This window comes from Podarcis muralis, chromosome 17 (assembly GCF_964188315.1).
Source record: "Podarcis muralis chromosome 17, rPodMur119.hap1.1, whole genome shotgun sequence".
Lineage (NCBI taxonomy): Eukaryota > Metazoa > Chordata > Lepidosauria > Squamata > Lacertidae > Podarcis > Podarcis muralis.
Genome location: NC_135671.1, coordinates 7,754,544 through 7,779,484, shown reverse-complemented (window position 1 = coordinate 7,779,484; position 24,941 = coordinate 7,754,544). Strand labels below are relative to the sequence as shown.

Sequence of the window (24,941 nt, the reverse complement as noted above, 5' to 3'; positions counted from 1 at the left end):
GGATATAAATGTAAGTACTGGAGATGATGTGGGACGTGGGTGGCACTGTGGTCTAAACTACAGAGCCTAGGACTTGCTGATCAGAAGGTCGGCGGTTCGAATCCCCGCGACAGGGTGAGCTCCCATTGCTTGGTCCCAGCTTCTGCCAACCTAGCAGTTTGAAAGCATGTCAAAGTGCAAGTAGATAAATAGGTACCTCTACGGTGGGAAGGTAAATGGCATTTCCGTGCATGCTCTGGTTCACCAGACGCGACTTATTCATGCTGGCCACATGACCCGGAAGCTGTACGCCGGCTCTCTCGGCCAATAAAGCGAGATGAGCGCAGCAACCCCAGAGTCGGCCACGACTGGACCTAATGGTCCGGTGTCCCTTTACCTTTACCTTACTGGAGATGATCCAAGTTTTAATATTATAGAGTCAATGCTTTGTGCTGTGTGAGCTATAAACTAAATAGCTGTTCCTAGAAGTTGCTTAGCAAAAATAAAACAATTTTTTAAAATCCAAAAACATGCTTGCAGCAGATGAATTTCTCAGTGAAATTGTAGGCTGTAATGAGAGAGTTATTGCAATCACAGCCACGTTATGTACTGGTGATAGTTTTGCCTGCCTTGTTGCCTTTTGAGGTCCATTTCCCACATCTTACATAATTTTCTGCACAGGTGGTATAATGGTTCCCCTCATTATTTCATCCTCACAAGAACCCTGTGAGGTAGGTTAGGCTAAGAGGCAGTGACTGGCCCAAGGGCACCCAGAAAGAACTTTCCTAAGAGAAATAATACACTTTCACGCAGGTTCCTGGAGTTGCTACGTCCTTGAGCAGAGCTCAGCATCTCCTCCTCCACAGGAGTCAAGGACAAGCCACCTCTTTCTTATCTTTTTTTTTTGAAATAATATTTATTAATAGTTTCAAGATTACAGAAAAAAAGAGAAAGAGAAAAAAGAAAAAATAAGAAAAAACACCACAATATATTAAAAGGAAAAAAAAGAAAAAATACATAAAAAACCAATACATCATCACAACAAAAAAATAAAAAATAAAAAAATACCAATCCCTTTTTTTGCCTATCTTTACCTTTCATTTGCTTGTTTCATTGACCTCCTCGCACCTCCCTTTTTGCATTCTAGCTTAATTAGTTGTTTCAGCAAATTCTTTCCTTCTTTCTAACTTTTTATTAAACAATTTATCTTAACCGTCTAACCTATTACTTAACTGAACAAATCCTTACCATCTTTCACCATATTCTGTTATTCAATTTACCTCAATTTAATTAACCTTCTTACCATAAAATACCTTAAAGCTTAAAACTTAAAACTTATTTATACATAACTCCTTATATCATTTCTACTAAAGCCAGATAATTTCATTCCAACATTTTCCCCAATATTCATTAATTTACACTAATAAAGAAAGCCACCTCTTTCTTATCATTGCCATCAGCAGCTTCATCCTCAAAATGCCTTTTTTGCTTTTCCACACTGGAATTGGCAAAGTCACCTTCATTTTGCTTGTGGTTTTTATCTTCCTCAAATGCTGGCATGTTTGGGACCTTCTGGATTTAGAAACATCTCAAGGAACAAAAAAACCCTGAATATTTTGGGGCCCATCTTCTGCAATTCCCTCATCGCTTCAAATTAGGTAAAATTCTCTGGCCCATGATGAGTGCATTTTGCTTCTGCTGCTTCTGCTGCTGCTACCTGCGGCACTTGCTATCCACCAAAAACTTGGCACACTCATTCTAAGGGAAGGTTACAGATGCTAGATGCCACTCTCAGGGCTAGATGAAAAACAAAAAACTTAGAACCTCAGGAAGGTGGTACAGTACACACAAGGACTTTCCAGACTTTCTAGCAAGAGACAAGAAGTAAGTATGCCTGCAACGCTCCCAAAATCCCTCCCTTCTCATGTCTCCTACTCCTGGCTTCAGTAAAAACTTACTATCCAAGTACTGTATCAAAGTACAGTGGTACCTTGGGTTAAGTACTTAATTAGTTCCAGAGGTCCCTTCTTAACCTGAAGCACCACTTTAGCGAATGGGGCCTCCTGCTGCCGCTGCACCGCAGGAGCACGATTTCTGTTCTCATCCTGAAGCAAAGTACTTAACCCGAGGTACTATTTCCGGGTTAGCGGAGTCTGTAACCTGAAGCGTATGTAACCTGAAGCGTATGTAACCCGAGGTACCACTGTATCGCTCCATAAGACACACTTTTTCCCTCTCCACTGGTGGAGAGCCAGTGTGGTGTAGTGGTTAAGAGTCTCGTAATCTGGGGAACCGGGTTCGCGTCTCCGCTCCTCCACATGCAGCTGCTGGGTGACCTTGGGCTGGTCACACTTCTTTGAAGTCTCTCAGCCCCACTCACCTCACAGAGTGTTTGTTGTGGGGGAGGAAGGGAAAGGAGAATGTTAGCCGCTTTGAGACTCCTTAAAGGGAGTGAAAGGCGGGATATCAAATCCAAACTCTTCTTCTTCTTCTTCTTCCTAAAAAGTAAGGGGAAATGTGTGCGTGCGTCTTATGGAGCGAATGGCGCTGCGCAGCTCTCCCTCTCTGCACAGCGCCTCTTCAGCGAAGCGGGAGGAGAAGCGGAAGGGGCTCCTTTTCTCCTCCCGCTTCACTGGAGAGGCGCTGCGCGGAGAGGGCCACCTTAACCTCACTGGGTTGTTGTGAGGTTGTTGTGTGATAGCCCTTGTTTAGCTCCCTCAGCAACTTGACAAACAGACAGGAGAACATTATTCGTGTTTTCCCTCTTCAGTCAGTCTTGGATTCCATCACTGGCCAAACCATGTGCCTCTGTCTCTCCAAACGGCCAGATGATCCCATTTTTTTCTCTGGGGCTTTCTGTGAGAGAATGAAATCCAAGCACTAATGCCTGTTAAAATGCTTCTCCTCTTCACTTGCAAAATGAAGCTTTTGAAAAGAGGCTCTATCTACAGAAATAAAAGATTCAGAATATTTTTTTTCTTGTTTTCCTCCTCTAAAAACTAGGTGCGTCTTATGGTCGGGTGCGCGAAAAATACGGTATTACTAAGAACATTGTAGAGGGCTTTCAGTTATTGTGTTACCAGCTACACTTCATCAGCTTGGATCCACCAGCACTTCTTGCTTCTAAGTCTTTCCTCTGCTAAAGTCTTCCCAATCTTGGCTTTTCTAGTTTCAGCGATGAAAACTTCACACTTTTCCTAACATCAAATGGCTTCTCTAGTTGCCTTTTAAAAGAAAAAACGCTCCATCTCCCCTACCTATTTTTCACTGTGCTTGAAGCAAACTTCATACCCATCTATGTGCTTTCATGCGCTCCTTCTTACATCCAAAGACTAGTTAGTTTGAAAAGTAAGCAAAACTTGATTTATCCCCCTCATATTCCTTCATTTTCTCTTGGCTTCTCCAGTTGTCATGCGGTGTTTTTTGTTTTGGTGATTATCCTTAAAATCTTCAACTTGGTATTTTTCTGAGTTTTCAGTTTAGATTTTGCTTGGCTAAGCTTTCTTTTGGGGACTTTCTCGAAGTCCATCTTTTGTCCACAATTGACTGTCCCTCTTTGATTAGGATTAATTCTTCTTTGGTCTTCTAGTTTCTTTCTGTTTCCGTTTGATTTCAAAATTATTGCCTCTCCTAACACTTTTTAGACAGATACCTAATTAATACATATTATCAGCTCACAGGTGAGAATTACTTGTACCTCTTTTTGAAGCTGTAAACAGTAATGTTTCAGTAGAGTAAAATCCCTGTTTACTTAAAAAAATTAACCTAAAGTTTCAGTTGTGTTTACAAACCTGTTTCCTCCTCCCCAGCCGGGTCTCTCTCCTAATCCCTCTGCCCCTTAACTCCTTCAGCTTTGACCAGTGAGAGGGCCAACACCAGTAGCATAGCCAGGGACAGGCTCACTCACTGGAATGCGCCTCGCTCCCTCCACCACCTGTCATAATGACACTAAAAAAGTCCCTTGCAGCATTAATACAGTGGGTGTAAATGTCTTCATTTTCAGCATGCAATGATTGCAGGGCTTTGGTGAGGAATTAGTATCTTCTTCCCACATTCATACATTCTGGAAATAAATAAGTGTGTTCCTTTCATCATCTTATTATTAAGGTGACTCCCTCGCCATTTCATCTTGACCCACACTTGAATAAACCTGCAAACAGATGTGTGTTTACTCAGAAATTAGTCCTGGTATATTCTATGGGCCTTACCCCTTCATGTTTTTAGGATTGCTGCTGAAGATGTTGGATTGGGGAGGCATGCGCATCATTTCTTGGCATTTATTAACTCATCGCGCTCTCGAGTGACCACCGTGGTGAAAAAGGGCTGAGGGAAAAGCTATGGGAAGAGGGGCTGGCTTGGGACCATGGACCTAGCCAAGGGGGCAGGGGGCTAAACTGCTACTGGTGCAACGGGACACCGTGATGGAAACCAGAGTGCACGGAAACGCCCTTTAGCTTCCCACCACAGCGGTATCTATTTATCTACTTGCACTGGTGTGCTTTCGAACTACTAGGTTGGCAGGAGCTGGGACAGATCAACAGGAGCTCACTCCATCACAGGGATTCGAACTGCTGACCTTCCGATCAGCAAGCCCAAGAGGCTCAGTGGTTTAGACCACAGCACCACTTGCTCTCCTATGTTAGGAATATAATGTAACTATCAAAACTCCTTTAACCCTCTGTTGAATAAATAAATAAATATAAACCTGGGATCAACTGCACCACAAAAAGTCTTATATATTTCTACCAGGTATTAAACATAACTCATTTGCAGATTAAAAATCATGCCTTTGCTGATAATTTTCCTTTTCCAGTAAAAATATATACACTCAGATCAATGGGATCAACAGCACCCCAGATGTAAGGAAGAACTAATGGTTGATTAAAATTGGTGAAGTTTCGGTGGGTGCCAGATCGGGACTAAGTGCTGACAGTCTGCAAACGACCAGAGTTGTTCTAACAGGCTGCACTTTTACAGAATTATTATTGTATTTTATTCAACTGTAGTTAAAAGCCACAGGAGCAGAAAGGAAAAAGGGGGAAATGGCGCCCCTAGAGGTTACACGGATAACGACAAACTGTTTTTTTTTTCCCTTCAAGGAGTTAAATAGCCACTGCTGTGTTTTTAATGTCTTCCCGGAACCACGTGCGTTTCTCCCGGTTTTTCTAAACGCCCCTTTGCCCACTTACGATTTGCGGCATAGATAGGCTCGACCACGCGGTTGCCATTCTGTGCACACCTAAAAGTGGCGGGGAAGAGAGAGAGAGAGGTCTGTTGCACCCGGGGCGATTTGTAGCTTCGATCGGTGGGTATACCCTCCCCAGCAGGGGTGCCATTTGGGGGTGGGGCAGGTAATCCCCGCGTAATTAAGCACATGACGCAGCATACACACACTTTGTGAATGCTAATGTCCATCAACTGGGGGGGGGGGGCTGGCTCCCTCAAATAAGTTATGGGGGGGCAAAGGGACATCGGCCCCTCAGGCATGGGCGTAGGCAGGTGGGGGGAAATCTAAATCAAGCAAATAAATCAAAGCATTTAACTAAAAGCAGAAATCGTAGAGTGGTTTGGACAGATTTTTCTGAGCCGTTGGAGTCAAAACAACATTTAAAATAACTTGTGGAGATATTTCATTCCGAATCTGCTAGACAGAGGATGACAGGTGGGGGGCAAATCTAAATCAAGCAAATAAATAAATAAAAACGCATAACTAAAAGTAGAAATCGTAGAGTGGTTTGGACAGATTCTTCTGCGCCGTTGGAGTCAAAACAACATTTAAAAAACAACTTGTGGAGACATTTCATTCTGAATTTGCTAGACAGAGGATGATGACAGGTGGGTGTCCTGCCCCCCCCCAACATAAATCCTAGCTACGCCCATACTCCCAGGTAACTGTATAAGAGGCGGATCTCGCCTCCCCGCCAGCGATCCACAGTGGAATCGCCCTCTCCAGGCTCTCCTTGCCTCTTCCCACCCCCGGTGGCTGGGAAGAAGATCCACCCTTCTTTCCTCGGTGGATCCTGCCTGCCTGCCAGCCAGTCGGTGGGGGTGGGCGGCCTTTCCCTTCCGCCATCCTCTGGGCCGCATGACTGACAGAGGCGGCGGGAGGAGCCCCCCCCCCCGGCTCTCCTTTCCTGCGCAACTTTAAGAGCGCGCCTGTCCCCGGCGCGCGTCTCGGCGGCAGTCGGCGCGCGTCTTCCTGGCGCACCGCTCGGCAGGGCCACGGCCTGGGAGGCGGCAGCAGGTACAGAAGCGGGCGGGGTGGGGTGTGGGGAGGCCTAGGGGGGCCCCCTCCGGCTTGGGACACCCCCCCGAACCCCACCTATGTCCGAGAGACCCGGCGGCAGCCCGCCAAGCCATATGTGGCCAAAACATCCCGCGGTCACCACCGGGGACCGGCCGGGCGCAGCAGCAGAGCGCCTATAAATAGCCGAGTCGTCCTCCTCCCTCCCTGCCGCTGTTGCGTGGAGAGAGGGAGGGAGGAGGCGACGCCCCCCAACGGGTCGAATTCGGGAGCCCCTTGGCTCGTGCGAAAGCAGTGACGCGTGTGTGGCAATGGCAAGACCAGGCTAGGTTTGGCTGGGCGAGAGGCGCACCCGGAGGGAGCCTGCCTGAAAGTGGGACCCTGGAATGACAATACCCTCCAACTTTTCTCCGGTAAAAATAGGAACGTCCTATTCAATTAATTATTATTATTATTTTAGTTATGTCCACCCATCTGGCAGGGTTTCCCCAGCCACCCTGGACAGCACTTATAAAAACTTATTAAGGCAACCTAGTAAGATGGGCAGGCTAATAATAATAATAATAATAATAATAATAATAATAATAATAATTGCCTGCCCATCTTAGTAGGTTGCCCCAGCCAGTATAATTTCTTATCTCCTTGGTCCGGGGGTCCCATAACCCCATACCCTCTGACATTTCTCCGATGAAAATAGGGACGTTCTGGGATCAAATCAGATTCTGTAATTCCGGGGCTGTCCCTGGAAAATAGGGACACTTGGTGGGTCTGGAATGGTCTCCTTTCAGACATTTTATCCAAACTCCTCCTGGACCTCTTCAGCAAGCAACCTGGCGCCAAAGAGCTAGGCAAGTGACTCTCTCCCCCTCCCTCCCCAATTCCTCTTCTGACAGGGAGATAAGTGGGTCGGATGGGCGGTGGACCTTGCCACCTTAAAAGCTTTGGGCATTGCAAGAGACGAGCAAGCAGGGCCAGGAGGAAAGTTGTTGGCAACCCTTTTGGTGCCTCTGCCCAACTCAGTGCAAAGTTTCTCTCTCTCTCTCTCTCTCTCTCTCTCTCTGTGTGTGTGTAGAAGGGACGCTTCTAAATAAATCTCAGCGTCCTGACAATAAGCTGGCCAATAATAGGCTGTTAACGTACAGTAGCAACGTGCTTGAGAACTTGGGAGAGGGGACTCTGTAACTGCTTGGCATCCCAAAATGAGCAACGGACCATCCTGAATTGTACGTTTCCAGCAACTTGTCTTGAAGCATGTTTCAGGCTTTTCAATCTTGTTTATGCACAGCAGGCTAGTTGTGCCCAGAAACCATGTGGCTTTGTGATGCATGTGAGGTACACATCTTGGGGCCCATACAGCTACATTGGCACTGTTAAATATGTTGCTTTGACCACCTCTGGATGCGGCATCTGGATCCTTGGTTTTGGAAACTGTGCTGTTTGATGGACTTTCACCCTATTTTTCCTGACCCAGGAAGAGAAGAACCTCCTGCTCTTTATGCCAGAATCAGAGACAGTTTCTCTTTGCCTTTTTTAAAAAAATTATGTAATCCCCAATAACCTAAGACAGTGAGTCATGAAGTGGGTGGGTTGCCATGCTGCAAGAGGGAATGTTACGCAGTGAAATGGTTGGGTTGCCAGTTTTCTCAGATGTGCTCCTGTTCGTTGACAGTAACAACCAGAGCTGCCAGCTGACCAGAAGAAAACAGCCCAATTTGTTACTTTTGCAATAGGTAAAGGGACCCCTGACCATTAGGTCCAGTCGTGGCCGACTCTGGGGTTGAGGCGCTCATCTCGCTTTATTGGCTGAGGCAGCCGGCGTACAGCGTACAGCATACAGCATGACTAAGCCTCTTGTGGCGAACCAGAGCAGCGCACGGAAACCCCGTTTACCTTCCTGCCGGAGCGGAACCTATTTATCTACAGCGGTACCTCAGGTTAAGTACTTAATTTGTCCCGGAGGTCCGTTCTTAACCTGAAACTGTTCTTAACCTGAAGCATCACTTTAGCTAATGGGGCCTCCTGCTACCGTTGTGCTGCCGGAGCCCGATTTCTGTTCTTATCCTGAAGCAAAGTTCTTAACCTGAAGCACTATTTCTGGGTTAGCGGAGTGTGTAACCTGAAGGATATGTAACCCAAGGTACCACTGTACTTGCACTTTGACGTGCTTTCGAACTGCTAGGTTGGCAGGAGCAGGGACTGAGCGACGGGAGCTCACCCCGTCGCGGGGATTCGAACCGCCGACCTTCTGATCGGCAAGTCCTAAGCTCTGTGGTTTAACCCACAGTGCCACCCGCATCCCTACTTTTGCAATAGTGTTCCTTTAAAAAGGAGAACAGCAAGGGCATAAGCATTCTTGCCAGTTAACATCTCCCAGCTGACCAAAATAAAACAGCCTCGCTTGCCTCTATTCCTTTATATTATTCCAGTTTCTGGATGCCACAGGAGGGGAGAAAGCTCCTGTGCTCAGATCCTCCATGTGGGTTTTCCATAGGCATCTGGTTGACCACAGGCCATCGTTCTTTTTTAGCATTTGTTTCATTTGCAGAAATCAGCAAACCTTTGTTTTAGGGCATGAGCGTAAACATTCTCACCTGCTAATGGCTGCAGATCACGTTGCTGTTAAATGCATAGATGCAGGACCTGGAAGAATGGTTGACAACCTTAACAGCAATCTAGTGCACAGGAATTATAACCAGGTGGAGTTTTTTCCTAGTGTGTAGACAAGCAGCAGGAAAATACCGTATTTTTTCGCTCTACAAGACGCACCAGACCATAAGACGCACCTAGTTTTTGGAGGAGGAATACAAGAAAAAAATTATTCTGAATCTCAGAAGCCAGAACAGCAAGAGGGATTGCTGCACAGTGAAAGCAGCAATCCCTCTTGCTGTTCTGGCTTCTGGGATAGCTGCGCAGCCTGCATTTGCTCCATAAGACGTACACACATTTCCCCTTACTTTTTAGGAGGGAAGAAGTGAGTCTTATAGAGCAAAAAATACGGTACTTCTTTGCTGATTGGGTGTGTGTCAAACTGCTCTTAATAGCACCAAGACTGATAAAAAGAGGGCAAGCAACAAACTCTCTAGGAAGCACTTTGAGCCTTAAATAAAGACAAGGATCTCTGGGGGGTGGGGGTGGCCTTGATATGATGGAACCTTTCTTCACCTTCTCACTAGAAGGATGCTCAATGAGTGAGGAGGGGCATACTGTGCCATCTGAGCCTAGTGGTGCAGGTGATCAGATGTCAAGCAGATGACAGAACCTCTCTTTTAATCTGCTGTAAATAAGAGATAGGGACGCGGGTGGCGCTGTGGGTAAAACCACAGTGCCTAGGGCTTGCCGATCGAAAGGTCGGCGGTTCGAATCCCCGCGGCGGGGTGCGCTCCCGTTGCTCAGTCCCAGCGCCTGCCAACCTAGCAGTTCGAAAGCACATCAAAGTGCAAGTAGATAAATAGGGACCGCTTACTAGCGGGAAGGTAAACGGCGTTTCCGTGTGCGGCTCTGGCTCGCCAGAGCAGCGATGTCACGCTGGCCACGTGACCCGGAAGTGTCTCCGGACAGCGCTGGCCCCCGGCCTCTTGAGTGAGATGGGCGCACAACCCTAGAGTCTGTCAAGACTGGCCCGTACGGGCAGGGGTACCTTTACCTTTACCTTATCAGCTCATAGGTGAGAATTACTTGTACCTCTTTTTGAAGCTGTAAACAGTAATGTTTCAGTAGAGTAAAATCCCTTTGTTTACTTAAAAAAATTAACCTAAAGTTTCAGTTGTGTTTACAAACCTGTTTCCTCTTCCCCAGCCGGGTCTCTTTCCTAATCCCTCTGCCCCTTAACTCCTTCAGCTTTGACCAGTGAGAGGGCCAACACCAGTAGCATAGCCAGGGACAGGCTCACTCACTGGAATGCGCCTCACTCCCTCCACCACCTGTCATAATGACACATAAAAAAGTCCCTTGCAGCATTAATACAGTGGGTGTAAATGTCTTCATTTTCAGCATTCAATGATTGCAGGGCTTTGGTGAGGAATTAGTATTTTCTTCCCACATTCATACATTCTGGAAATAAATAAGTGTGCTTCACACTGTTCCTTTCGTCATCTTATTATTAAGGCGACTCCCTCGCCATTTCATCTTGACCCACACTTGAATAAACCTGCAAACAGATGTGTGTTTACTCAGAAATTAGTCCTGGTATATTCTATGGGCCTTACCCCTTCATGTTTTTAGGATTGCTGCTGAAGATGTTGGATTGGGGAGGCATGCGCATCATTTATTGGCATTTATTAACTCATCGCGCTCTCGAGTGACCACTGTGGTGAAAAAGGGCTGAGGGAAAAGCTATGGGAAGAGGGGCTGGCTTGGGACCATGGAACTAGCCAAGGGGGCAGGGGGCTAAACTGCTACTGGTGCAACGGGACACCGTGATGGAAACCAGAGTGCACGGAAACGCCCTTTAGCTTCCCACCACAGCGGTATCTATTTATCTACTTGCACTGGTGTGCTTTCGAACTACTAGGTTGGCAAGAGCTGGGACAGATCAACAGGAGCTCACTCCATCACAGGGATTCGAACTGCCGACCTTCCGATCAGCAAGCCCAAGAGGCTCAGTGGTTTAGACCACAGCACCACCTGCTCTCCTATGTTAGGAATATAATGTAACTATCAAAACTCCTTTCACCCTCTGTTGAATAAATAAATAAATATAAACCTGGGATCAACTGCACCACAAAAAGTCTTATATATTTCTACCAGGTATTAAACATAACTCATTTGCAGATTAAAAATCATGCCTTTGCTGATAATTTTCCTTTTCCAGTAAAAATATATACACTCAGATCAATGGGATCAACAGCACCCCAGATGTAAGGAAGAACAAATGGTTGATTAAAATTGGTGAAGTTTTGGTGGGTGCCAGATCGGGACTAAGTGCTGACAGTCTGCAAACGACCAGAGTTGTTCTAACAGGCTGCACTTTTACAGAATTATTATTGTATTTTATTCAACTGTAGTTAAAAGCCACAGGAGCAGAAAGGAAAAAGGGGGAAATGGCGCCCCTAGAGGTTACACGGATAACGACAAACTGTTTTTTTTTTCCTTCAAGGAGTTAAATAGCCACTTCTGTGTTTTTATTGTCTTCCCGGAACCACGTGCGTTTCTCCCGGTTTTTTCTAAACGCCCCTTTGCACACTTACGATTTGCGGCATAGATAGGCTCGACCACGCGGTTGCCATTCTGTGCACACCTAAAAGTGGCGGGGAAGAGAGAGACAGAGGTCTGTTGCACCCGGGGGCGATTTGTAGCTTCGATGGGTGGGTAGACCCTCCCCAGCAGGGGTGCCATTTGGGGGTGGGGCAGGTAATCCCCGCGTAATTAAGCACATGACGCAGCATACACACACTTTTTGAATGCTAATGTCCATCAACTGGGGGGGGGGCTGGCTCCCTCAAATAAGTTATGGGGGGGGGGGCAAAGGGACATCGGCCCCTCAGGCATGGGCGTAGGCAGGGGGGGGGCAAATCTAAATCAAGCAAATAAATCAAAGCATTTAACTAAAAGCAGAAATCGTAGAGTGGTTTGGACAGATTTTTCTGAGCCGTTGGAGTCAAAAGAACATTTAAAATAACTTGTGGAGATATTTCATTCCGAATCTGCTAGGCAGAGGATGACAGGTGGGGGGCAAATCTAAATCAAGCAAATAAATAAATAAAAACGCATAACTAAAAGTAGAAATCGTAGAGTGGTTTGGACAGATTCTTCTGCGCCGTTGGAGTCAAAACAACATTTAAAACAACATTTCATTCCGAATTTGCTAGACAGAGGATGATGACAGGTGGGTGTCCTGCCCCCCCAACATAAATCCTAGCTACGCCCATGCTCCCAGGTATAAGAGGCGGATCTCGCCTCCCCGCCAGCGATCCACAGTGGAATCGCCCTCTCCAGGCTCTCCTTGCCTCTTTTCCCACCCCCGGTGGCTGGGAAGAAGATCCACCCTTCTTTCCTCGGTGGATCCTGCCTGCCAGCCAGTCGGTGGGGGTGGGCGGCCTTCCCCTTCCGCCATCCTCTGGGCCGCATGACTGACAGAGGCGGCGGGAGGAGCCCCCCCCGGCTCTCCTTTCCTGCGCAACTTTAAGAGCGCGCCTGTCCCCGGCGCGCGTCTCGGCGGCAGTCGGCGCGCGTCTTCCTGGCGCACCGCTCGGCAGGGCCACGGCCTGGGAGGCGGCAGCAGGTACAGAAGCGGGCGGGGTGGGGTGTGGGGAGGCCTAGGGGGGGCCCCTCCGGCTTGGGACACCCCCCGAACCCCACCTATGTCCGAGAGACCCGGCGGCAGCCCGCCAAGCCATATGTGGCCAAAACATCCCGCGGTCACCACCGGGGACCGGCCGGGCGCAGCAGCAGAGCGCCTATAAATAGCCGAGTCGTCCTCCTCCCTCCCTGCCGCTGTTGCGTGGAGGGAGGGAGGGAGGAGGCGACGCCCCCCAACGGGTCGAATTCGGGAGACCCTTGGCTCGTGCGAAAGCAGTGACGCGTGTGTGGCAATGGCAAGACCAGGCTAGGTTTGGCTGGAGTGTAGCAGGGCGAGAGGCGCACCCGGAGGGAGCCTGCCTGAAAGTGGGACCCTGGAATGACAATACCCTCCAACATTTCTCCGGTAAAAATAGGAACGTCCTATTCAATTAACTATTATTATTATTTTATTTATGTCCACCCATCTGGCAGGGTTTCCCCAGCCACTCTGGACAGCTTACAGGACTTATAAAAACTTATTAAGGCAAACTAGTAAGATGGGCAGGCTAATAATAATAATAATAATAATAATAATAATTGCCCATCTTAGTAGGTTGCCCCAGCCAGTATAATTTCTTATCTCCTTGGTCCGGGGGTCCCATAACCCCATACCCTCTGACATTTCTCCGATGAAAATAGGGACGTTCTGGGATCAAATCAGATTCTGTAAATCCAGGGCTGTCCCTGGAAAATAGGGACACTTGGTGGGTCTGGAATGGTCTCCTTTCAGACATTTTATCCAAACTCCTCCTGGACCTCTTCAGCAAGCAACCTGGCGCCAAAGAGCTAGGCAAGTGACTCTCTCCCCCTCCCTCCCCAATTCCTCTTCTGACAGGGAGATAAGTGGGTCGGATGGGCGGTGGACCTTGCCACCTTAAAAGCTTTGGGCATTGCAAGAGACGAGCAAGCAGGGCCAGGAGGAAAGTTGTTGGCAACCCTTTTGGTGCCTCTGCCCAACTCAGTGCAAAGTTTCTCTCTCTCTCTCTCTGTGTGTGTGTGTGTGTGTGTGTAGAAGGGACGCTTCTAAATAAATCTCAGCGTCCTGACAATAAGCTGGCCAATAATAGTCTGTTAACGTACAGTAACAACGTGCTTGAGAACTTGGGAGAGGGGACTCTGTAACTGCTTGGCATCCCAAAATGAGCAACGGACCATCCTGAATTGTACGTTTCCAGCAACTTGTTTTGAAGCATGTTTCAGGCTTTTTTTTTTTTTAAATATTTTATTGAATTTTCAAATACATAGTAAACAATATACATACAGGATCCCTTCACCAACAAAAAAAGAAAAAAAGAAAATAGTAATACACAAAAAAGCCAGAACAAGTACACTGAAAAACAGTATAAAAAGAAAAAGATAAAAAAGAAATAAAGTAAAAAGATTAAAGTAAAAACCAACCATTCAATACAATTTTTGTATAACTAATTGGACTTCCTCACATCTCCTTTACCCTGCATTATTTATAGTAAAGATATCAGCAAATTATTACCTTGTTTCATACCTTATCTTGTACTTTCCACATATTATATTTCTAGTTTTTAAGTAATTTTTATCACTTACTCATGCTTTAAATTTAAACATAGTGTTGTCTTAGATTTCCACCTTTTCTTACTTATAACTTAATTTTCTATTTTACAAAATCTATTTGCTGGAGCCGAAGTTTTCTGAATCGTGCAAATACTTAACATTCATACAACTTGTATTGTTTTTGTAAATAGTCCTTAAACTTCTTCCAGTCCTCCTCCATTGTTTCTTCTCCCAAGTCTCGGATTCTGCCAGTCATTTCTGCCAGTTCCATATAGTCCATCAATTGCGTCTGCCACTCTTCCAGTGTGGGCAAGTCTTGTGTCTTCCAATGCTTTGCAATTAGTATTCTTGCTGCTGTTGTCGCATACATAAAGAAACTTCTGTCTTTTTTTAACACTCTCTGGCCGACAATGCCCAGGAGGAAGGCCTCCGGTTTCTTAACAAAGGTATATTTAAATACCTTTTTTAGCTCATTATAGATCATTTCCCAGAAGGCCTTTACTTTTGGGCATGTCCACCAGAGGTGAAAAAATGTCCCCTCAGCCTCCTTACATTTCCAACATTTGTTATCAGACAGGTGATATATTTTTGCAAGCTTGACTGGAGTCATGTACCACCTATATATCATTTTCATAATATTCTCCTTCAGGGCATTACATGCCGTGAATTTTATTCCGGTGGTCCATAACCTTTCCCAGTCCTCAAACATGATGTTATGCCCAATATCCTGAGCCCATTTTATCATGGCTGATTTAACAGTCTCATCCTGAGTATTCCATTTAAGCAGCAAGTTATACATTCTCGAAAGTACCTTAGTCTTTGGTTCCAACAGTTCTGTCTCTAATTTCGACTTTTCCACCTGGAATCCTATCTTTTTATCCAATTTAAACACCTCTTGAATTTGAGCGTAATGTAACCAATCTTTGAAGCATGTTTCAGGCTTTTAAATCTTGTTTATGCACAGCAGGCTAGTTGTGCCCAGAAACCATGTGGCTTTGTGATGCATGTGAGGTACACATCTTGGGGCCCATACAGCTACATTGGCACTGTTAAATATGTTGCTTTGACCACCTCTGGATGCGGCATCTGGATCCTTGGTTTTGGAAACTGTGCTGTTTGATGGACTTTCACCCTATTTTTCCTGACCCAGGAAGAGAAGAACCTCCTGCTTTTTATGCCAGAATCAGAGACAGTTTCTCTTTGCCTTTTTTAAATTTATGCAATCCCCAATAACCTAAGACAGTGAGTCATGAAGTGGGTGGGTTGCCATGCTGCAAGAGGGAATGTTACGCAGTGAAATGGTTGGGTTGCCAGTTTTCTCAGATGTGCTCCTGTTCGTTGACAGTAACAACCAGAGCTGCCAGCTGACCAGAAGAAAACAGCCCAATTTGTTACTTTTGCAATAGGTAAAGGGTAAAGGGACCCCTGACCATTAGGTCCAGTCGTGGCCGACTCTGGGGTTGAGGCGCTCATCTCGCTTTATAGGCTGAGGCAGCCGGCGTACAGTGTACAGCATGACTAAGCCTCTTGTGGCGAACCAGAGCAGCGCACGGAAACCCCGTTTACCTTCCTGCCGGAGCGGTACCTATTTATCTACAATGGTACCTCAGGTTAAGTACTGTACTTAATTCGTACCGGAGGTCCGTTCTTAACCTGAAACTGTTCTTAACCTGAAGCACCACTTTAGCTAATGGGGCCTCCCGCTACCGTTGCGCCGCCGGAGCCCGATTTCTGTTCTTATCCTGAAGCAAAGTTCTTAACCTGAAGCACTATTTCTGGGTTAGCGGAGTGTGTAACCTGAAGCATATGTAACCCAAGGTACCACTGTACTTGCACTTTGACGTGCTTTTGAACTGCTAGGTTGGCAGGAGCAGGGACTGAGCGACGGGAGCTCACCCCGTCGCGGGGATTCGAACCGCCGACCTTCTGATCGGCAAGTCCTAAGCTCTGTGGTTTAACCCACAGTGCCACCCGCGTCCCTACTTTTGCAATAGTGTTCCTTTAAAAAGGAGAACAGCAAGGGCATAAGCATTCTTGCCAGTTAACATCTCCCAGCTGACCAAAATAAAACAGCCTCGCTTGCCTCTATTCCTTTATATTATTCCAGTTTCTGGATGCCACAGGAGGGGAGAAAGCTCCTGTGCTCAGATCCTCCTTGTGGGTTTTCCATAGGCATCTGGTTGACCACAGGCCATCGTTCTTTTTTTAGCATTTGCTTCATTTGCAGAAATCAGCAAACCTTTGTTTTAGGGCATGAGCGTAAACATTCTCACCTGCTAATGGCTGCAAATCATGTTGCTGTTAAATGCATAGAAGCAGGGCCTGGTAGAATGGTTGACAACCTTAACAGCAATCTAGTGCACAGGAATTATAACCAGGTGGAGTTTTTTCCTAGTGTGTAGACAAGCAGCAGGAAAATACCGTATTTTTTCGCTCTACAAGACGCACCAGACCATAAGACGCACCTAGTTTTTGGAGGAGGAATATAAGAAAAAAATTATTCTGAATCTCAGAAGCCAGAACAGCAAGAGGGATCGCTGCGCAGCGAAAGCAGCGATCCCTCCATTCGCTCCATAAGACACACACACATTTCCCCTTACTTTTTAGGAGGGGAAAAGTGAGTCTTATAGAGCAAAAAATACGGTACTTCTTTGCTGAATGGGTGTGTGTCAAACTGCTCTTAATAGCACCAGGACTGATAAAAAGAGGGCAAGCAGCAAACTCTCTAGGAAGCACTTTGAGCCTTAAATAAAGACAAGGATCTCGGGGGGGGGGGTGTGTGGCCTTGATATGATGGAACCTTTCTTCACCTTCTCACTAGAAGGATGCTCAATGAGTGAGGAGGGGCATACTGTGCCATCTGAGCCTAGTGGTGCAGGTGATCAGATGTCAAGCAGATGACAGAACCTCTCTTTTAATCTGCTGTAAATAAGAGATAGGGACGCGGGTGGCGCTGTGGGTAAAAGCCTCAGCGCCTAGGGCTTGCCGATCGAAAGGTCGGCGGTTCGAATCCCCGCGGCGGGGTGCGCTCCCGTTGCTCAGTCCCAGCGCCTGCCAACCTAGCAGTTCGAAAGCACCTCAAAGTGCAAGTAGATAAATAGGGACCGCTTACTAGCGGGAAGGTAAACGGCGTTTCCGTGTGCGGCTCTGGCTCGCCAGATGCAGCTTTGTCACTCTGGCCACGTGACCCGGAAGTGTCTCCGGACAGCGCTGGCTCCCGGCCTCTTGAGTGAGATGAGCGCACAACCCTAGAGTCTGTCAAGACTGGCCCGTACGGGCAGGGGTACCTTTACCTTTTTTTAAATAAGATATGTTCCAGGAGGTGCAACTGTATTGTGTAGGGACAGGGTGGATAAAAATCAATGATTAAAAAAAAATAATTGAATTTTTAAAATTTAAATCAGATTTTTAAAATAAAATGCTTTTGGAGGAAAAATCTTTCTAAAGATAGTTTTCTATTTAAGTTACATTACAAAGTTACATTACATCACAATAGGCTATTCATCAGGAAATAAGGATTTGTTTAAAGTTTTTCATGTGTGCTAAAACTCATGTGTGCTAAAAGTTTTTGTTTTTAAAAAATTGTTTAACCACATCAGTTAACAAACATGGATACATATGCTATAATGTCATTGTTTTAGTTAAATAAATTCTTATTAAGGAAATGGTTATTTTTCTCCTTCCAATAAAGTACAGCAGAAAAGTTGTCCAAATATAAACAGTTAACTTATTAAACCTCACAATAATTTCATAATCATCGGTCTACGTGTTTCTAATACTAGAACCAAATCAGTAATTTTTGATATAACTGTAAAAACTACTCTGAAAACATATTACAGTGGTACCTCGCAAGACGAATGCCTCGCAAGACGGAAAATTCGCAAGACGAAAGGGTTTTTTGTTTTTTGAGCTGCTTCGCAAGACGATTTTCCCTATGGGCTTGCTTCGCAAGACTGAAACGTCTTGCAAGTTTGTTTCCTTTTTCTTAACACCGTTAATACAGTTGCGACTTGACTTCGAGGAGCAACTCATAGCACGCGGTGTGGTAGCCTTTTTTGAGGTTTTTGAAGACTTTGGTGATTTTTGAAGCTTTTCCAAAACTTTTCTGACACCGTGCTTCGCAAGACGAAAAAAATCGCAAGACGACAAAACTCGCGGAACGAATTAATTTCATCTTGCGAGGCACCACTGTATATTCCAAAAATCAAACCTTCAGCTGGTTGTAAATATTAAGATGATACCAGAAAGAATGAGACTTTCTGGGGGCGGGGTGGAATGATTTGAATCAAGTCTTGCTGACTAGTGATTTAAATTGATTTGATTTAAATCAAATCCACCTTGTGCAGGGAGAACAAAATGTGCACCTGCCAGAGCTTCCTCTTCTACACAAATGTTTAAAGGGACATAGTCCTTCCCACCTAAACTCCAGATTGTAGTAATAATGACAGTGGGGAGAAATCCCCATTGTGACTGCAGCTACATGCCACCATTATGACATTTGCAGACAGTTTTATATATAGAACGTGATTTTGTGGCTGAAAGGCTGGGGTGCAAACCAGAGAGGTCTCTGCATTCCTCTCTCCTCTTTCAAAAACTTGATTGGTGGCCTTAATCAAAACACTCCATCTTGCTTTGATATAGGAACAGTAATACTGGATTATCTTGTTTAGACTTTGGAAGTTAAAGGAGATTCCAGCTAAACACCAGGAAGAACTTTCTGACAGTGAGAGCTGCTCAACAGTGGAATGGACTCCCTCAGAAGGTGGTGGACTCTCCTGCCTTGAAGGTTTTTGAGTAGGGATCGGGTGGCCATCTGTCATGTATGATCTAATTGAGATTCCTGTACAGTGATGCCTTGGTTCTCAAACTTAATAGATCTGCATTGGCTCCCAGTACGTTTCCGAGCACAATTCCAAGTGTTGGTGCTGACCTTTAAAGCCCTAAATGGCCTCGGTCCTGTATACCTGAAGGAGCGTCTCCACCCCCATCGTTCAGCCCGGACTGCGAGAAGTGAGGTTGCAGGGAACCAGGCAGAGGGCCTTCTCGGTAGTGGCACCCGCCCTGTGGAACGCCCTCCCATCAGATGTCAAGGAAATAAGCAGCTATCTTCCTTTTAAAAGACATCTGAAGGCAGCCCTGTTTAGGGAAGTTTTTAATATTTAATGCTGTATTGTTTTTAACACTTGATTGGGAGCCACCCAGAGTGGCTGGGGAAACTCAGCCAGATGGGCGGGGTATAAATAATAAATTATTATTATTATTATTATTATTATTATTATTATTATTATCTGGAAGTCTGTTCCAAAACCAAAGTGTTCCAAAACCAAGGCGTGCTTTCCCATGGAAAGTAATGGAAAATGAATTAATCCATTCCAGACTTTTAAAAACAACCCTAAAACAGCAATTTAACATGAATTTTACTATCTAATGAGACCATTGATCCATAAAATGAAAGCAATAATCAATGTACTGTACTATGAAATAAATAAGACAGTATTGTAGATGATAAAAATTAAAATTCTTATTTTTCTTACCTGCACTGATGTTTGTCATTGTTTGGATTGGGGGGCTTTTATCCATTTCCGCAATCACACAATCAGTCAGTAGCTGAACTGGGTTCCACACAGTCACAAAAACAAATGAACTGAAAAAGCCTCAAAAACGCAAAATAATAGCGAAAACAAATGCACCAAGCTTAATCCATTACGGAAGTCCATTTGACTTCTGAAATGTTCAAAAACCAAGGCGCAGCTTCTGATTGGTGCAGGCGGCCCGGAAACAATAGCCGACAACTGCATTGGGCGTTTGGCTTCCAAAAATCGTTCGAAAACTGAAGCACTTCCCGGTTTTCGGAGGTTGGGAACCAAAGCGTTTGAGAACCAAGGTACCACTGTATTGCAGGGGGTTGGACTAGATGACCCTCAGGGTTCCTTCCAACTCTACAATTCTATGCTTGAGTTCATGCTTGTTTAGGCTTGGATTAGTTGTGGGAGTTGTTTGGAGCCGGCTGCTCCACAGGCACCTTCTGCCGTGCTTATGCTATCCTCTTGGCGGCAGACAGCGGACTGGATAGGATAAACTGATCTGAGAGGGAAGGACTAGTGCAGGGTTAGGGAAAGCGTGTTCTCCTTCATGGAGAGCACGTGTTGCGGTGGGGGCAAACCAGACATCCCTCTGTTGCTGGGCGGGTTAGTTTGGATGGCCACGAATCTTATTGGGCACCTCTTGGTCATTGGGGAGAATTTGATGTTGCAATTTATGATTGATGGCCAAGGGGCTATTTATTCCCTGCGCGCAGCGTTGAGCTGCCTCTTTTCGCTGCGCGCATCGGATCACCCGCCCACCCTCCCTTTATTTAGGGCTGTTTGCGTTGACCTTGCTATGCCTGTCATGGGGTCGTCTGCTTTGGGGCAGGGGCCTGGTAGGAATTTTTCCATTTGGCTGATTGGCCAGTGCCATTTGGTTTTTTGCCTAAGGTAAAGGTAAAGGTACCCCTGCCCGTACGGGCCAGTCTTGACAGACTCTAGGGTTGTGCGCCCATCTCACTTAAGAGGCCGGGAGCCAGCGCTGTCCGGAGACACTTCCAGGTCACGTGGCCAGCGTGACAAAGCTGCATCTGGCAAGCCAGCGCAGCACACGGAAACACCGTTTACCTTCCCACCAGTAAGCGGTCCCTATTTATCTACTTGCACCTGGGGGTGCTTTCGAACTGCTAGGTTGGCAGGTGCTGGGACTGAGCAACGGGAGCGCACCCCACCGCGGGGATTCGAACTGCCAACCTTTCGATCGGCAAGCCCTAGGCACTGAGGCTTTTACCCACAGCGCCACCCGCGTCCCTAAGCGGTTTTTTTGCCTACTGCGTGGCAAATCATCACAACTTGTAAGGTCGCGATTAGGTAAAGGGACCCCTGACCATTAGGTCCAGTCGTGACGACTCTGGGGTTGCGCGCTCATCTCGCTCTATAGGCCGAGGGAGCTGGTGTTTGTCCACAGACAGCTTCTGGGTCATGTGGCCAGTATGACTAAGCCGCTTCTGGCAAAACAAAGCAGCGCACGGAAACACCATTTACCTTCCCGCTGGAGTGGTACCTATTTATCTACTTGCACTTTGACGTGCTTTCGAACTGCTAGGTTGGCAGGAGCTGGGACCGAGCAATGGGAGCTCACCCCATCGCGGGGATTCGAACTGCCGACCTTCTGATCGGCAAGCCCTAGGCTCTGTGGTTTAACCCACAGCGCCACCTGTGTCCCAGGTTGCAGTTAGGCATTGGTTAAATTTGGTTAGTGGAGGGGTATGGTTGTCTGCCCCTCCAATGCTGCTGCTGCAAGGGTATTCCGTTAAAGGAATCCAGGGGCTCGCCATGCTCTTGTCCAAACCCCTGTCAAGGGGCTAGGGCCACGCAAGAGCCCCTGGGAGCATTTGGTGAAAGGCGAGGGCCTGGCACCCAGCTCTATTGTCTCCCCAAAATGTTTTCCCTTATTGACTTTCGCAGGTTTGCGGATGTCAGTTCTGGGAACAGATAGTCGCAAACCAATGCCTAAGCAACCACTCACATTCTGTAATCAATAAAGTTGTGGCCAAAAAATTATGCCAAAAACCTCAAACAAAAATTCTGTCTGAATTGTGTTTTATTTGAGGGTGGCTTGGGGACCTCGACACGCAACTGTTGCTGGACCACAACTCCCATCAGTTCCTTGGCTACCAGCCATGCTGCTGGGAGCCCAGCAATATCTGGAAAGCTACAGGTTCCCCCATCCCTGCTTTCGTGGGTGGGTGATACTATAGAGTTTGTTTTCTTTTCTTTTTTGCTTCAGGCAAGACTTAAGCTTCCTCTTCCCCCTGGTTGGTTGGTTCCCTTCATCTATTAATAAATAATAATAAAGAAAGGTGTTAAGGATAAGAGAGAAAAGATCCTTTTAGGATAACACTGAGCTTCCTGGAGCAGATATTTTCAAACTGGTCTGCGGCCCAATGATTCAGGTATTTGGCAGAAAAGTTGTGAAATGGTTTTCCGTGGACAGGCGGAGTCCCCAGATCCCGCGCGGTCCCCCCCCCCCCCGTCATGTGGAATAACGACTCATGACAACGTGCTATGGGATTAAATTGGCCACAACTTTATTAAATTTCAAATATGGGTAGACCTTGGCTCAGGCATTGGGCGTTCTCCCTCCCCAGTCCCCAGCCGGGGACCTAGGGAGCATCAGGGTTATCCAGTGTTTGTGTGGGGGATGGGCCGGCTCTGGAGAACATATGTTCAAGCAGAGATAGCCGCTCCCATTACGCCGCCGCCGCAGGGAAGAGCAATGACGACCTTTCGGCGTACGGCCAAAGCCTCCCTTCAGAAACCCCTTTAACGGGGAACCCTGGTATCGCCGCTGCAAAGAGGAAGATGGACTAAAGGATTCCGCCCAAGGCCTGATACCGCCAAAGTTGTGACGTTTTGCTACGGGAAAGGCGAAACCTGCCAATGCAGGGAAATTCCTTTCCGGCCCTTTAACAGCGACCTTGACGTAGCAGCGCCCACATACCTGTGAAGAAAGGTTAACCTGCAAAACAAGACATTAACTGAGGGTGGGTAGGGTGGGAGAAGCTCTGGAGCCAAGTGAGGATTCCCAGGTAAGATCCTCCCTCTATTGTGTGGGCAGGTAATCCCTCCCCTACCTGGCCTGGTCTCCCTGGCAACGCTTCCCCCAGGTGGGATTGGACAACTGACTGAGGTAGGCGGGGACCTCCAGGTATCCCACCTGAGGGAAGGCAAACCAAGCCTATGCTGTTGGAGCCGCTCCAGATCTAGGGGCTGCGCGCGTCCACGCAAAGGGCGCCCCCCGTTTTAAGCGGGGAGCGGTCATTCTAGCTTTCCTATCTACCTATCTATCTATTCTGCTGGTGGAGATTGAGGTCGTTTTGACCAACAAGGTCTTGGTTTAGAACCATCTTCAAGAGTAGCCACATAGAAAGCACATTACAGTAGCCCTGATAGGAGGTCACTGGGACATGCAGAACAATGGTTTGGCACCATCGTTACCATTGAAGTGTGTGCTCATCTGGCAATCAGGTCTTGCAGGGTTTAAAATCTTACCAAACCTCTTTGATCACAGAGATAATGCTGGGACAAAATAACTGCATGTGTGTGCCCAAGGAACAGCAGTAACTCTAGTTCGGCCTTGGTCCTGTATACCTGAAGGAGCTTCTCCACCCCCATCATTCAGCCCAGACACTGAGATCCAGTGCCAAGGGCCTTCTGGCAGTTCCCTCATTGCGAGAAGTGAGGTTACAGGAAACCAGACAGAGGGCCTGCTCGGTAGTGGCACCCGCTCCTTGGGACACCCTCCCATCAGATGTCAAGGAAATAAGCAGCTATCTTATCTTTAAAAGACATCTGAAGGCAGCCCTGTTTAGGGAAGTTTTTAATATTTAATGCTGTATTGTTTTTAACACTCGATTGGGAGCCGCCCAGAGTGGCTGGGGAAACTCAGCCAGATGGGCGGGGTATAAATAATAAATTATTATAATTATTTTTATATTCTGGGCAAATCACCTCCAGCTCTCTCCAAAGCCATTATTTGTCTTCAGCCTTTCTTTGGCTTGTCGTACAGTTTTGTTCCAGCCGGGAGAAAGGGGAGAAGCAGCTGCGACTCAGATGATTTATGAGATATTTGCACCATTTAAAAATCATTGCTCTGTAACTTACGACTTGTTTTTGCTGAACTTATGTGCCGGTGTAGTGCCCTGTAAATCAAACTGCTACACAGCGTTAATGGAATGGCAGTGCTGGGGTTTGGACAATTGAGCAGTAGAAGGACTTTTTTCTTTTCTTTTTTCATACATTCTGGCAGTTTAAAAGCAGCCCTCTTGGATTTGTTGAGATGCTTTTCTTTTCTTCTCTTTTAAGCTTGAAAGCTTCTGCACTCAATCAATGGAGTGTTACATTTCTACATATAAGGCGTCTTGGTCAACTAAGACCTTCCTGGGGTGCAAGCCTGGGCAGTATGTCTGGAGATCCTGGGCTGCCTAGATTACAAGACCTCCATCTCAGCCTCGCTGATGTGGTCCAAAAGAAAGGAGAGCAAAACGTTTGGCACCAGCTTGGCTGCAGCAGTTGCTGGAAGGAGGCCTTCAAGGCGCCATCCATCCATCGTAGGGGCTGCATTCCAAATTAGCCTTTTCTTCTCCCGAAGATATCCCGCAAGGCAGCAGAGGTTTAGTATTAAGGCTCAGCAATATCGGCCTTAACCAACATTTCAACATCGCGACATATCAGGAGCCAAACATTGTGATGTAGTGATAGATCACGATGTTGAAAAGCAGAGGGAGGAACAAGCTGTCTTGGCCCAGGCCTGCCCCTGCAAGATTGGGCTGATGCAGCCAGGTTTGATTTAAATCAAATCGATTCAGATCACGATTTGAATCACGACTAGTCAGTAAGCCTTGATTTAAATCACTAGTCAGTAACACTTGATTTATTTATTTATTTATTTACAGAAAGACTCGTTTTTGCTGGTATCATCTTAATATTTACAACCAGATGAAGGTTTCCTTTTTGGAATAATAAATTTTCAGAGTAGTTTTTAGTTATATCAAAAATTACTGATTTGGTTCTAGTATTAGAAATACATATACGGATGATTATGAAATTATTGTGAGGTTTAATAAGTTAACTTTATATTTGGACAGCTTTTCTGCTGTAATTTATTGGAAGGAGAAAAATAACCATTTCCTTCATAACAATTTAAACAATTTATTGAACTAAAACAATAACATTATAGCATATGTTTGTTAACTGATGTGGTTAAACAATTTTTTTTAAAAAAAAACACCTTAGACTGAGTTTTAGCACACATGGAAAACTTAAAACAAATCCTTGTTTCCTGATGAATAGCCTTCTCTCCATGGCCGGGAGAAGAGCGCTTC

General features: G+C 46.3%; 1 protein-coding gene across 5 annotated transcripts in view; it reads left to right on the top strand.

Annotated features, from left to right (window-relative positions):
- The first annotated feature begins 6,615 nt into the window (after positions 1-6,615).
- The window catches only part of TMOD1 (tropomodulin 1), a 49,530-nt gene continuing 31,204 nt past the window's right edge, over positions 6,616-24,941 (top strand). For 2 of the 5 annotated variants that reach the window (XM_077921526.1, XM_028712260.2), the window contains exon 1: positions 12,288-12,443. The gene's annotated coding sequence lies outside the window, so the exon portion shown is untranslated. Of the gene's footprint in view, positions 6,637-12,287; positions 12,444-12,709; positions 12,867-24,941 lie in introns of those variants that run through there. The other 3 variants (XM_077921525.1, XM_028712255.2, XM_028712257.2) reach the window with 3 other exon arrangements.